At 38.7% G+C, this 12,319-nt stretch overlaps 1 non-coding gene across 1 annotated transcript; it reads right to left on the reverse strand.

Moving 5' to 3' along the window:
* Nucleotides 1-615: 615 nt before the first annotated feature.
* On the reverse strand, nt 616-721 carry LOC116140450. Its single transcript, XR_004129627.1, has one exon. It is a non-coding gene; the product is annotated as a small nucleolar RNA R71 (small nucleolar RNA).
* Between the last annotated feature and the right edge of the window lie 11,598 nt (nt 722-12,319).

Consider the following 12,319-nt stretch of genomic DNA (forward strand, 5'->3'; position numbering starts at 1 on the left):
GCTGGGGATTGATTTAGTGTTAATATTGAAGTTTTCTAGTTTTCACTAGGTTGGAGTTTTATTTTTGTTTTAATTAGTTTTAGTTTAATTTTGTGTTTCTTTTGATTCATTTGTGTTCTTCCATAGTTTATGAGAAGAGCGAAACAACATCCAATGGTTCCCATTGATCCAGAGATTGAAAGAACCACAAGAAGACTTATTAGAGAGAGAAGAGAATGAGAGGCAAGAGTCATTGAGATGGCTGAAACCAGAACTTTGAGGGAATTCTCAGTACCCTCCGTTGATGGTAGTGGTCCAAGTATCACTAGACCACCGGTGCAAACAAACAATTTTGAAATAAAGCCGGTAATCATCCAAATGATCCAACAGTTGGTACAATCTGGGGGAGATGCAAAGGAAGATCCAAATTCACACATTGCAAACTTCCTAGAGATCTGCAACACATTCAAGGCAAATGGAGTGTCAGATGACGCCACCAGGTTAAGATTATTCCCTTTTTCATTAAGGGGTAAAGCAAAGGGATGGTTAATGGCACTACCAGCAGGAACAATCACAACCTGGAATGAATTGGCACAAAAGTTCTTGACTAAATACTTCCCTCTAGCGAAATGTGCTAAGATGAGAAATGATATCACATCATTTCTATAGGAAGAGAACGAGTTACTTTATGAAGCATGGGAGAGATGTAAAGAACTATTGAGAAGTGTCCACACCATGGTTTGTGATGTGTTGTTACTACAACATGCAATGATAGCAAGTGCACTAGTCGCACAAAGTAATAAAGTGATGAGTGAGTATCGTTCCCACGAGGATAGTGTTATTAAGTACCGATTTCTCTAGTTTAAGTCCTAATTGAAGCAACAATAAATTGGATTGATGGAAAATTAACAAACTAAATACAAATTAACAAAATATAAATGAATGATAATGAAATTAAAGCAAAACCCAACAACTTAACTAATTAAACAATGCTAAAAATGCTAGGGTGTTGATTTCACCTAGATACGCTAACCCAATTCATAGAATCTATTACCCAAGTTCTAATTCCTTGATTGAAAATTGAATTCCCTAAGTTGTAAAATATACCTTCTCAGGCTACATTTCCCTACTTATCCCTATTAAGCTTCTGCACCTATCAAAATGAAGATTAATAGTTCAAAGTCTTTTACACTTTATGGAATTCTATCTAAATTTCATAGATCGCTAAACCTATCTCTAGCGTTTGCTTAATCTACGGTATTTATCCCAAGAGGCACAATCACAAATCACTTCTTAGTCTCATTGTGAACAACACACATTTGAATGGTGATCAAGCATCCAAAAGTCATTAAGCAAAGAGATAAACACTCAATCATGAAATTAAAACTCAAAGTAAATCAATTCATATAAAATTGAATCATTGTATCAAGGTTACATCAAACCCTAGCTAAATAAATCAGTTCATACTCAAAAATGAAATAAAATAACTAAAACAAACTGAATCAAGATTCGTCATTGAAGAACAAGCAAAAGATGGAGAAATCCTCTCTAATTTGAAGCCCAAATCTTCAATACTCTTCTCCTTCCAAGAGCTGCCTTCCAAATGACGAACCAAGACCCTTTTCTCTTCCTTTCCGCTCTAATTTATACCTCTCTCACTTAAGGATGAAGCCCTAGCAAGCCAAAACGCGTCGTTTTATTTTTACATCTGATGCAAGTTTCGTCGCGGCAAAGCTTTTTCCTTGCTGCGGCAAGGAACGTTCGGGCCAAATTTGAGCATGATAGAGTCTGAATCTAGAAAAGTGTTAAACAGATGAATTGTATCCCTTTCAATTATATTTCTACTCGTTCAAGAATCAGCATAATCTAAGGTCTAAAGCTCAAGTTATGGCAGAAATACTGAAGCATGTCCAAAGACATTTTTCTTCAGTTCCCAACGTACTTTTCACGATTTCAAACCAAGTTTTCACCCTTGTCGTCAGAATTAGGGAAAACCTAAAACATGAAAGTTGTAGCTCTTCTACTTAGCTTTCCAAAGCTTCTAAATTCAGGTCATTCCAAGTTTTCAAGCTCAAGTTACACAATTTACGCTCAAAACTGTCATTAATGCTCAAAATCATCGTTTAGGCCAGCAAAGACAAATTAATAGAATTAGGTAGCAATTATGGCCCAAATTGTATGAAAAGTATCCTAAATCCTATCAAAATTCAATGCAAAATCATAGTGTAAAATATGATTATCAGTTTGCTTGTTTGGATGCAAGTCCAAACTTTCTATAAGGGTTGCTAACAAATGTGCAAACAATGGTGGATGCAGCATCTGGAGGAGCTTTGCAAAGCAAGACACCTAAAGAAGCGTCTAAGTTACTTGAAGTCCTGGCAAGTAACAACTACCAGAGACCCAATGAAAGAATTCATCCGAAGAAGTCTATGGGTATTCATGAAGTTGATGCTACACGGCCATTTCAGCCCAACTGACAACACTTCTGAAACAATTAGGAGGTATGCATGTAAATTCAATTCAAAAACCTCAAGTAACATGTGATTTTTGTGTAGGTAACCATGTGAGCATTGAATGCCAAGTGGGGAATAATTTTGCTTTGGCATCCTCATCATCAGAACAAGTCAATTATTTGGCTAGGAATTAGAGACAACAGAACAATTCTTTCCCTAACACATACAATCCTGGTTGGAGAAATCATCCAAACTTGTCTTAAGGCAATCAGAATAATCAATGGAATCAAAGAACAGTGCCAAACAATCAAGTAGGGGTGAATAATTAACTAGGGGATAAAGAGTTTTGAAATTGGAGGATATGTTCGGAAAGTTCATGCAAGAGACCACAGGTTTTATAAGTGAGAGGAGGGTGAATTTCAGAAAGCAAGGGTCATCGATTCCTTACCAAGTAACACAGTGACAAATCCACGTGAACAAGCAAATGCAATAACTTTAAGAAGTGGAGCATTCTTGGAAGAGGTTGAACAAAGAGGGAAAGAAGAGAACCCAACAAAATAAAGAGAAGAGTCTAATGAAGAAGTCGAAGAAGAAATCATTGTTGACTAAGAGTCAAAGAACTTCAGAAAAGAAGAACCAAAGAAAGAAGAGATGCCAAAACAGAAGAACAAAAAATTGCCATTTCCTAAGATACCGCCAGAGTTGGCACATCATACCCCTCCTGTGCCTTTTCCTCAAAGGCTTAGAAAGAAAAATCAGGATAAGCACTTCATGAAATTCCTTGAGGTATTTAAAAAACTGCATATTAACATTCCTTTTGCAGATGCCGAGCTACGCTAAGTTCCTCAAGGACATTCTAGCAAACAAGAGAAAGTTGGAAGATGAGGAAATAGTGATGCTTATGGAGGAGTGCAGTGCCATTTTACAGAAGCTACCTCCAAAACTCAAAGATCTAGGGAGTTTCACTATCCCTTGTGTTATAGGAAATATTGCATTTGATAAAGTTTTGTGTGATCTGGGTGCGAGTATTAATCTAATGCCTTTTTCTGTTTTCATGAGATTAGGAATTGGTGAAGTGAAGCCTACAACTGCATCTTTGCAGCTTGCAGATCGATCCATTAAGCATCCGAGGGGCATTGTTGAAGATGTACTAGTTAAGGTGGACAAAGTTATTTTTCCGGCAGACTTTGTTGTGTTGGATATGGAAGAAGACAAGGAAAATCCTCTCATCTTAGGATGACCATTTCTTACTACCGGGAGAGCCTTAATTGATGTACAAGGAGGGAAGTTGATCCTAAGGGTCCAAGATGAAACGATGACATTTAATGTACTCGAGGCAATAAAATTTCCATCTGAATCAGATTCATGTTTTAGTGTGGATTTGGTGGATAGGCGGATACCATCAAAGAGAACACCCCTCACCTATCTCTAAAAGCTTGCATTGCCCAATCCAAAACAACCGATGTGGAAGAGTCGAAGAAGAATGAGTGTGCTAGGTTGTTGGAAGCACTTCAACCGATAAACACAAACCAAGATCCAAAATTTGAAGATTTTGACATAGAAAAAGAGAAGGAAAAGGCAAAAACGTAAGAACCTCCAAAGCTTGAACTGAAGCCTTTACCATCTCACCTTAAATATGTGTATCTTGGTGAATCAGAAAGCTTTTCAGTAATCATCAATGCAAAGCTGAGTAAAGTGGAGGAAGAGAGGTTGGTTTGAGTTTTACGAGAGCATAAATCAACCATTGGATGGAGCATTTCAGACATTAAAAGCATTTCTCCGTCTCTTTGTATGCACAAGATAATCATGGAAGATGATGTCAAGCCTAGGGTGCAACCGCAATGGAGATTGAATCCTTCTATGAAGGAAGTGGTGAGAAAAGAAGTGGTGAAACTCTTAGATGCATGCATCATCTACCCTATTTCGGATAGTCCTTGGGTGAGCCCAATGCAAGTGGTTCCAAAGAAAGGAGGTATCACAGTAATAAAGAACAAAGGCAATGAATTGATACTGACTAGGACAATCACGGATTGGAGGGTGTGCATCGACTATAGAAAGCTGAATGAAGCAGCAAGAAAGGATTATTTTCCACTTCCTTTCATTGATCAAATGTTGGAAAGACTTGCAGGGCATGCTTATTATTGTTTCTTGGATGGTTATTCAGACTATCATCAGATTGCCATTGCCCTTAAAGATCAAGAGAAGACGACATTCACTTGTCCTTATGGTACCTTTACTTACAGAAGGATGCCTTTTGGGTTGTGCAATACACCTACCACATTCAGCGATGCATGATGTCAATTTTTGGTGACATGGTGGAGTGGTTCATAGAAGTCTTCATTGATGACTTCTCTGTTTTTGGTTCTTCTTTTGATAATTGCCTATCTAACCTTTCCTTTATTTTGCAGCGATGTCGAGATACAAATGTAGTGCTCAACTGGGAGAAGTGTCACTTCATGGTTCAAGAAGGAATAATACTCGATCATAGAATTTCAAAGGATGGCATTGAAGTGGATTGAGCCAAAACGAAAGTGATTGGGAAGCTGCCACCACCTTCAAACGTCAAGGCAGTCCAGAGTTTCCTGGGGCATGCGAGGTTCTATAGAAGATATATAAAGGATTTCTCCAAAATCTCTAAACCTATTTGCAATTTGTTGATTAAAGATGCCTCTTTTGATTTCAATGATAAATTCATGCATGCTTTTCAAACTCTTAAGAAACTATTAGTGTCTGCACCCATTATTGTAGTTCCTAATTGGGAACTCCCATTTGAATTGATGTGTGATGCTAGTGATTTTGCGTTAGGAGTGGTTTTAGGACAACGAAAGAATAAGGTTTTGCATGTAATTTAGTATGCTAGCAAGACACTAACCGATGCACAGTTGAATTACATCACTACTGAAAAAGAGCTTTTAGCCATCATTTTTGCATTTGAAAAATTTCCATCTTATTTGCTAGGTGCAAAGGTGATTGTCTACACAGACCATTCAGCACTCAAGCACCTCCAGGCAAAACAAGAAGCAAAACCTAGGCTAATAAGATGGATCCTACTACTGCAAGAGTTTGAATTAGAAATTCGAGACAAAAAGGGGTTAGAAAATGTGGTGGTAGATCATCTACCAAGGATTGAACGACCAGCCCAGGGAAGTGAAGAGGAAACTCAAATCAAGGAGACATTCCCAGATGAGAAACTGATGAGAGTTGAAGAAGCACCTTGGTATGCAGATACTGCAAATTACTTATCATCGAGAGTGCTTCCAAATGGCATGACTTTCCAGCAGAAGAAGAAATTTTTCTCTGACTTGAAATTCTATTTCTGGGAATAACCATTTTTGTGTAAACACTATGCAGATCAGATAATACGAAGGTGTGTCTTGGAAGATGTCACGACCCAATCTAACCGTGGGCCCGGCTGGGGATCACAAAACACCACTCTTGTGACCATTCTACTCAGTACTATCCCCCCTCCCCTTAAGGGATTTCTTTCGCCTCCCCCACCACTCGAACCCAAGACCAAGAGGCTATAGTCAATTGGGAAGCATGGTGAGTACCATCAGGCGGGGAGGGGGGGGGGGGGGGACAGTACTAAGTAGAATGGTCACGAGAGTGAGTGCTTTGTGATCCCTAGTCGGGCCCACGGTTAGTAATGGGGTGAGCACAACAATGCTCAATAAGTAAATCCTTTACTATTTGTCCCCGCAACTCACTCTTTGGTTCTTTCCGTACTCTACCGTTCTTCTATTTCTAATTCTCACTATTTTTCTCTTTCTTTCTAATACTTTTATTCTCCTTTAACTCTGTTTTGCTATTTTTATTCTTTCTTTCTCTCTGTTCTTATTCTCCTTTCTCCTTCTCTTATTCTTACTCACCATGAAGGAAAATCATGGTTCTCTCTTATTCTCATTATAGTCACCATGAAGAAAAATCATGGTTCTCTCTTATTCTCATCATACTCACCATGAAGGAAAATCATGGTTCTCTCTTATTCTCATCATACTCTCACTAACCATGGAAGAAATCATGGTGCATTCATGTATGAGATGTACATGCAATTAATGCAAAAGAATTGCATGTTTCTTTCTTCTACTCTCCATTCTTACTAGCTCAAACTCTCTCATTCTTTCTCATACTCTCTCATTCTATCTCATTCTTTCTCAAGCTTTCTCATTCTTTCTCAAGTTTTCTCAAGCTTTCTCATCCTTTAATTCTCTCTATTATCTCTTTCTCATTTCTCATTTTTCTACTAACTCTCTCTTTAAATGTCACGGCCCCATCTTACTGGAGGCACGACCGGGACTTCTCCCACTCTACGTTACTTCTATTGATTCTCTTTCTGTCTCTCTTTCTCATAACTCTTTTCTGATAACTTTTTGTTGTAGGTCACGGCTGGGTACTCATCCCACTCTTAATGACCCTACTCACTGTCTCTCTTTATTCTTTCTCATGTTTGCTTATTCTTCCTCATTTGCATGTCATGGCCTTATCTTACCGGAGGCATGGCTGGGTGGAGATCACAAAGCACCAACCTACTCTTCATGCTTCTACTCATTCTCTACCGATCGGACTCGGTCATGCATGGATTCGGAACTCTTGGCCATGTGAGTGTATTCTCTCTCTCTCTGAATGTCACGAGCCCATCTTACTAGAGGCATGGCTGGGTACTCATCCCACTATTCATGACTGTCACGGCCCCATCTAACCAGAGGCACAGTTGGGTGGAGATCACAAAGCACCAACCCACTCTTCGTGACTTCTCTTATCCCTCAGGGGTTCCCCACCGCACAGCCTACTCTATTCTTTTTTTCTCTCTTTTCTCTTAATAAAGCTCACACTCAAGTTCTCTACTCTTTTTCTACTCTTTCTCTAATGCATAATTAGTGCATATGGATGGTTCATGCTCATTAATGCACTCATGAAAAGCACAAATGCAACGTTGCATCAAAGACAGTCATTCTGCGCAGGTCACACTCAAGAAGGCATAACTTGAGTTATACAACTCAGATTGATACGATTTTTGTCTCATTTTAAATCTTAGAGACAGGGCTATAACTTTTGTGTTTTGTTCTAAATCCATTTCAATCTGTAAGATTCCCAAAAATCACTCAGAAGGTCACGACTGTGACAGGGCAGTTTGGTAACATGTTTTCACTTAGGCATTTCATCAAGCAACTAATGTGCATACAAGAACTCTACTTTACTATAACTTTTATTCTATTCTTAACAATCCAAAATGGAAGAAAAAATCCCTCATATAGTCATAATTCCTGCCAAGGAAAACACTCCCAAAAATATTCATGCAAACTCCTCCAACTTCAACTCAATTTCAATCTCTCTTCACACATCCAACACTTCTCATAATTAAAGTATATCCAACAACACTAGAATAAATACTCATCTCAACTCAATTTTTCAACAAACATAATACATACACATACATACGCAATCTCTACTCAAATGAATTCTTAAAGCTCAAATGAATTCTTAAATCTCAACTTAGGTTGGATTTACTTACCTCATATTTGAGTAGTCTTCACTAAAGCTCTCTACTCTTGTTGGACCTTAGCTTTCCCTTATTTCCTAAGCATAAACTTAGTAAGAACTTAACCCTTACATAAATAAAAATAATATCTAGAGTAGAGATTCTTACCTCTTCTTGCTTAGGATCAATTCTTTGTCAAATTCCAACTCAAAACTCTCAAAAATCCCTTGGAAGATTGAGTGGGAATTGAGAGAAAATGAGGGATGAAGAGGCCGTGGAGGAAGGGAAAAATGAAGGGGTTTAGAGAACTAAACTCTTATTAGCTCATATAATATACACTCTTTCCCACTTTGCCCTTACTCTTTCTTGAAAATTCCACCTTTATCCTTTAATTCTTTACAAATTCACCCCCATTCTATACTATTCTCCATGAAAATTTCTTGCATTTTACTCCCCACTTTTCCTGCTAATTAGGGGTAAAATGGTCATTTTGCCCTTAGAAAAGAATTCTCTAGAAATTGAAACAAAAACTCATCCAGCCCTTCGCCGCGGCAAAGAATTATCTGTCGCCCCGGCAAAGAACTCCAGAGTTGACGTCACAAATCATAGAGCTGATGTCGCCGCGACGAAGCTTCTTCCTTGCCCCGGCGAAGGCTGCAACTCCAAAATCCGCCAAGTCTTGATCAATTCCAGGGTAAACACTCAACCAAACCTAAAACATAAACTCAACCAAGGGCCAACCAAACAACATGAATAATATATAAACTCATTTAGGAGCAATTCAGTAACCCTTTAGGCCATACCATAAACAATGGCTACGCATCTCAAGTGGGGCGTTACAGAAGAGGAGATGAAGAGTATTTTAAGGCATTGCCATGAGAAGGAAGTTGGTGGTCACTTTGGAGGAACTAGAGTAGCAGCGAAGGTCTTTCAATCGGGATTCTTTTGGCCAACCCTATTCAAAGACGCTTTTTGGTGGGTTCAGGAATGTGACCAATGTCAACGGAGTGGAAATATTTCAAGAAGAGATGAGATGTTGTTGAGTAACATTCTAGTCGTTGAACTTTTCAATGTGCGGGGGATGGACTTCATGGGCCCTTTCCCGAATTCATACGGAAATGTGCACATCTTGGTGGTAATTGATTATGTGTCGAAATGGGTGGAAGTTGTTGCATTACCTTCTAATGATGACAAAGTGTGGTGAACTTTGTGAGGAAGAACATTTTCTCAAGATTTGGAGTACCACAGGCAATCATCAGTAATGGTGGAACTCATTTTTGCAATAGGCAATTTGACGCTCTCTTGGGAAAATACGGAGTGAAACATAGAGTTGCTACACCATACCATCCTCAGACCAGTAGGCAAGTGGAACTGTCAAACAGAGAGCTGAAAAGAATTTTAGAGGAGACAGTTAACGCATCTAGGAAGAACTGGTCACGGAAGTTAGATGATGCATTATGGGCATACCGCACTGTGTTTAAGACTCTAATTGGTATGTCTCCGTTTCGATTGGCGTATTGGAAGGCATGTCACTTGCCGGTGGAACTCGAGCATAAGGCATATTGGGCAGTCATGCAGCTAAACATGGATTTACAAGCTGCTGGGGATGAAAGGATGCTAAAATTGAATGAACTTGACGAGTTTCATCATGAAGCTTATGAAAATGCCCATATTTACAAAGAAAAGACCAAGATGTGGCACGACAAGCATATCACGAAGAAAAACTTTGAAGTGGGTCAAAAAGTATTGCTATACAATTCTAGACTTAGGCTCTTTCCCGAAAAACTTAAGTCTAGATGGTCCAGACCCTTCATAGTTACAAAAGTCTACCCATACGGTGTTGTGGAAATCTCACATGAGGAAAAGGGTACATTTAAGGTGAATGGGCAATGATTGAAGCCATACATTGATGAAGCATTGAGTTGCAAGTCACTGCCCATCAAACTCGACATTCCTGAATGAGGACTTGAGAAAGTCGAGCTTCCGACTATAAACAAGCGCTTCTTGGGAGGCAACCCAAGTGTTTTCATTTTTTTAGTTGTTTTAAATTTGTTTATGTGTTTTTTGACTTAGGAAATAATTTAATTTAGTGTTCCTTTTGGTGTTTCAGGTGAATGATCAAAATGTGGCATGAAAGAAAAATTTCCTAGCCTTTGCCGTGGTAAAGGAAGAATTTCGCCACAGCATTGTTTGCACTGCCAAAAGAGTGCTCATGGAATTCAAGATTTCACTGTGGCAGAGGAATAAATTCGTCACGGCATGTTTACACTGCCAAATGCGGAGTTAAGGAATTTCCATATTTCGCCGCGCGAAGTTCACTCTTCACCACGACATTGTATGCACTGTGATGCTTAAGGAAAAATTTCCCAGATTTCGCAGCGGCGAGAAAAATACTTTGCCGTGGCATCGAGCAGTTCGCACAAATAATTCAAGAACTTCACCACAGTGAAACCCATTTTCTATATAAACTTGCTTTAACTCTTCATTTTTCGCGAGAGTTCCCAAAAGCTTCCAAGAACAAATAAATCTCACTTTCAATTTCAACTCTTTTCTAGGAAAATTTCTTTCACCATTCCACACCATCACTCCCATAAACACTTTAACAACCTTCCCTTGCACCAAATCTAGCCAATTTTGAAGAAAATTCTGGAAACCCTACGTTTTCCAAATTTGGGGGTTTTGCGATTTGGAGAAAAATTGGAGCAATTGAAGGTTCATCAAGCTTGGGTGTGGTAAAATTTTGAGTTTTCATGCTTTTGTTTTACAAAATTCATGGTTTGAATGATTAATCTTTAGATTATTGCATGAACTCGAAATTTTTGAATATTATTTGCATGTTGAGTTGTGATTTGTGTTTGGAGTGTGGAAGTGTGGATTTTGATTGATTGGTGGTTAACAAAGTTTAGGTGTATGCTTGTGAAGTGTGTGATTGCATAAAGAAGTTTGGGGATTGTTTTAATGTGATTGTTGATTTCGAATTGGGTAAGGTGAAGTGAGGAATTGATTTGAAGTAGTGAGATGTGTGTAGTAGTGTTGGATTAGGCAATTGAATTGTTGATTTAGGTGGTAGAGTTTACAGAGTACTTTTGAGAGAAAATGCCAATCAAAGCAGTTCCAACGGGTAAGGGAAAACATGTCGATAATAGATTTGTGAATGAGAAGGCTAGGCAGCGTTACGAAGTTGCAATTAAAAGAAAAGACAAAGCTTTTATTGCCGAGAGAGGATTGACCACTGTCAATGCAGACGCTTGGAGCAAAGGGAGAGGTTGGGACATCTTTCTACTTGAACTGAAGCATTTAGCCGTAGAGCCAATTGTAAGAGAGTTTTATGCAAACTTCTCTGAGTGTGAGCCCAGGCATGTATATGTGAGGGGTATTAAAGTGCCGTTTAGTGCAAAAATCAACAATGAATTCTACTAAATTGATCCAATTGACCATGATGAGTATGTAGAATTCAAGGCTAAGGAGATTAATTATGATGAGATACTCAAGGTTTTAACAAAGCCAGGTACCTCTTGGGAATTCTTGAAGAAGGGAATGAGAAGTATAAAAGGAACTAATTTGATTCCCATGGCAAGAATTTGGCAATACTTTGTCTGTGCGAGGATGGTTCCAAAAACACACTACAGTTTAGTAGTTTTTGAGCAAGCAGTCTTACTTCATGCCATTGCCACTGGAAAGAAGATGGATGTGGGGAATATCATAATGGAGAATATAAGGCATGCAGCCAAACCAGGGAGAGCGAGCTCTGCCCCAGTCCTCAACCAAGTCTATTATTTTAAGCTCCTTGATCGTCCTACCATTGGAGAATCCAGTTCAAGCTAAAAAAGGCCTAGAACCACAACCTCGACCACAGCTCCTACTCCATCTCCCATGATAAAAGAGATGCTTCAAAATATCCTAAAAAAGATGGACATAATGGAAAGGTGTCAAGATTGGATGGTAGATCAGACCCGCACATTGTACGAGATGCAATCAAAGTGTTGCACAAATCTGGGCATTGATTTAGTAGATTTCCAATGGCAAGAATGGAAAGAGGAGGAAGAAGATCAAATCAGGGGAGTATCTCACACCTTATGATCATTTTTCTTTACTCCAATGTGCATTATTGATTGACATTGAGGACAATGCCATTTTCTATTTGGGGATAGAGAAAAATTTAGAAATTTTTGCATGTTTCAATTAACTTTTATCTTTGTATGTTTTATTGTTTCTGGTTTGTGTGTTGATTTAGTTTGTGTGTTGTTTTTGCTGCATAGATGATTTGCATAAGTCCATGATGAGATTTTGATTGTTGGGATTTTATTTATAGAAAATGTGAAGCATTGCTTCAAGTTTAGGTTGGTTGACTTGATTTAGCTTGAGGTTCGTTGAGTGGTTCAACCACCATTTTCATTCTTTCGGCATG

This window comes from Pistacia vera, unplaced genomic scaffold (assembly GCF_008641045.1).
Source record: "Pistacia vera cultivar Batoury unplaced genomic scaffold, PisVer_v2 Contig372, whole genome shotgun sequence".
Lineage (NCBI taxonomy): Eukaryota > Viridiplantae > Streptophyta > Magnoliopsida > Sapindales > Anacardiaceae > Pistacia > Pistacia vera.